Source organism: Nicotiana attenuata, chromosome 12, assembly GCF_001879085.1.
Source record: "Nicotiana attenuata strain UT chromosome 12, NIATTr2, whole genome shotgun sequence".
Taxonomy (NCBI): Eukaryota; Viridiplantae; Streptophyta; class Magnoliopsida; order Solanales; family Solanaceae; genus Nicotiana; species Nicotiana attenuata.
In genome coordinates, this window is record NC_032000.1 from 14532517 (window position 1) to 14535369 (window position 2853).

Sequence of the window (2853 nt, forward strand, 5' to 3'; positions counted from 1 at the left end):
GTTGATCTTGTGATGCAAGTTTGTAAAAAAAACAAAAAACAATCAAGTTAGACTAATCCTATGGAAAATAAGACAAATGAAGGAAAATTACGAAAAGAAAAAGGAGAACTGGAAAAAATATCAGTTTCTTTACTTTGTTTGGCTTGAGTGAAATTGAGAAAGGGATGAAATTTTTTTTGTTCTCATAACATTGAATTGTGAACCTAAAAGATGATTTTCTCTCCTTATTTTCTACACGAACCGAGCTAAGGAAAGAGAATCATATTATAACCGTTTTTTTTTAACATAAAAGGTACTTATATTAATCATAACTAGGGCTCATGCCCCTTAACATTGTCATTAGTACATATGCCATCTTGGGCTAATAGGTAACGCTCGGCCGGTCGTTTTTAGAATTTACGCCCCGATCCCGTATTAACCGCTTTCCCCGTGTTTATTTCTGCTATTTTGAATTGCCGGTACGTTCGGTTTTGAATTTCGGAGAGTTTTGGGACACTTAGTCCCTAAATGAGAGCTTAATTCTTGAAAATTTGATCATAGTCGGAACAGTGTGAAGACGGCCTCGGAATGGAAATCTGATTGTTCCGTTAGCTCCGTTGGATGATTTCGGGCTTAGGGGCGTGTTCGGATTGTGTTTTGGAGGTCCGAAGGATGAATTTTTGAAGTTTCCGGTTCGAAGGTGAGATTTAGATCCGAGGGTCGGAATAGAATTCCGGAAGTTTGAGTAGCTCCGTAGTGCTGAATGTGATGTGTGTGCAAAATTACAGGTCATTCAGACGAGGTTTGATAGACTTTTTGATCGAAAGCGTATTTTGAGAAATTTGGAGTTCTTAGGCTTGAATCCATGGTTAATTTGAGGTTTCGATGTTGTTTTAGGTGTTTTAAGGATTGGTACAAGCTTTCATAGTGGTATTAGACTTGTTGGTGCCTTTGGTTGAGGTCCCGGGGGCCTCGGGATGATTTTGGATGGTTGACGGGGAGTTTGAGGAATGTTTGCAGCTGTTGATCTTTTGCTGCTTCTAGTATTTCCGCACATCTGATTTGGGGACCGCAGGTGCGACGCCGCACACGCGGAAGAGGAGCCACAGAAGTGGATTGGTGAGGAATTGTCAGAAACCGCAGATGCGGTTGCGGGACCGCACCTGCGAAGCCGCAGGTGCGGAATGTTGAGCGCAGGTGCGATTTTGGTCGATTAAGTGAAGAACTGCAGAAGCGGTTATGTGGTCGCATATGCGGTACCGCAGATACGAAAAATGCCTGGGCAGAAATGTAAATTGTGCCCTTCGCGAATTTTGAGCTATTTCACCATTTTTATCTCGGCTTGGGAGCTTTTTGGACGATTTGAAAGAGGGATGTAACGACCCGACCGGTCGTTTTGAGATTTTACACTTTGATCGCCAGTTCTCGGGCACGACTTGCCCCATGTAATGTATTATGACTGATGTAGATCGTTGGTTTTGGTTTCAGGAAAATCGGAATGAATTCGAAAGAACAGTTTCAGTTAAAAGCTTTGAATATGAAAGATTTGACCAAGAGTTGACTTACTTGTATATGAGCTCGGATCGGAATTTTTTATGATTTGGTTAGCTTCGTTAGGTGATTTATGATTTAGGAGCGTGATCAGAATTGGTTTTGGAGGTCCGGTGTAGAATTAAGCTTGAATTGGCGAAGTTAGTATTTTGGCGATTTCTGGTTGGTAGGTGAGATTTTGATCCTAGGGTTGGAATGGAATTCCAAGAGTTGCTGTAGCTTCGTTATGTCCTTTGGGATGTGTGTGCAAAATTCCAGGTCATTCGGATATCGTTTGGTTGGATTTTTGATCAAAAGCGTGTTTCGGAATATTTTGGAAAGCCTAGGCTTGAATTCGATGTGAATTGATGGATTCGGTGTTGTTTGGGGTGTTTTGATGATTGGAACAAGTTTGAATAAGGTTTTAGGAAGTGTTGGTACTTTTGGTTGAGGTCCCGGGGGCCTCAGGATGATTTCGGATGGCTAACGGGAAGAATTTGGACTTATGAAATTTCACAAAAATCTGCTGCTTCTGGTGTTTTCGCACCTGCGGCTCGGGAACCGCAGGTGCGGTTCCGCACATGCGAGGGAGGAGACCGCATATGCGAGAGTTAGTGTGATGGGCAGTTTCCGCGGAAGCGGTCGAGGAGGCCGCATCTACGGAGCCGCAGATGCGGAAGAGCTGTCGCAGAAGCGACTTATGGATTTTTAAGTGAGATCCGCAGAAGCGGACTTGTGACCGCAATTGCGAAACCGCAAAAGCGGTGGAGGGGTCGCAGATGCGAAAACCCCTAGGCAGACTGTATATAAATCCTTTCTTCACGATTTTTGAAGGGTTTCACCATTTTAACTTCGGATTGAGAGCTTTTGGTCAATTTTGAAGGGACATTTCAAGAGAACTTCAATAAGGTAAGGGTTTTGGACCTAAAATACACTTCTATAGTAATATTTCATGGATTGGGACTGAAATTTAAGGAATTTAAGGACTAAAAATGGAGGTTTAGGGCTTGAGTTTAAGAGGGCATAAATTGAGGATTTGAGGGGTCAATTTGACTCCGATTCTTGTGTTTTTGATATGTATAAACTCGTGGAGTGATAAGGAACCCGTTGATGTAAAAAATTTCTGAGTTTAGAGGAGTGGGCCCGGGGCTCGGGTTTTGCTAATTTCGGGATTTTTGATATTTTTCGAGTGTTATCGCTTGGGCTTTGTTCCCTAAGCATATTGTGACGTATTCGTTCTGATTTTGGATAGATTCGACGCGCATGGAGGCCGATTCGAGGGGCAAGGGCGTCGCGAGCTAGACATCTCGCCGGTTCGAGGTAAGTAATGATTGTAAATACTGT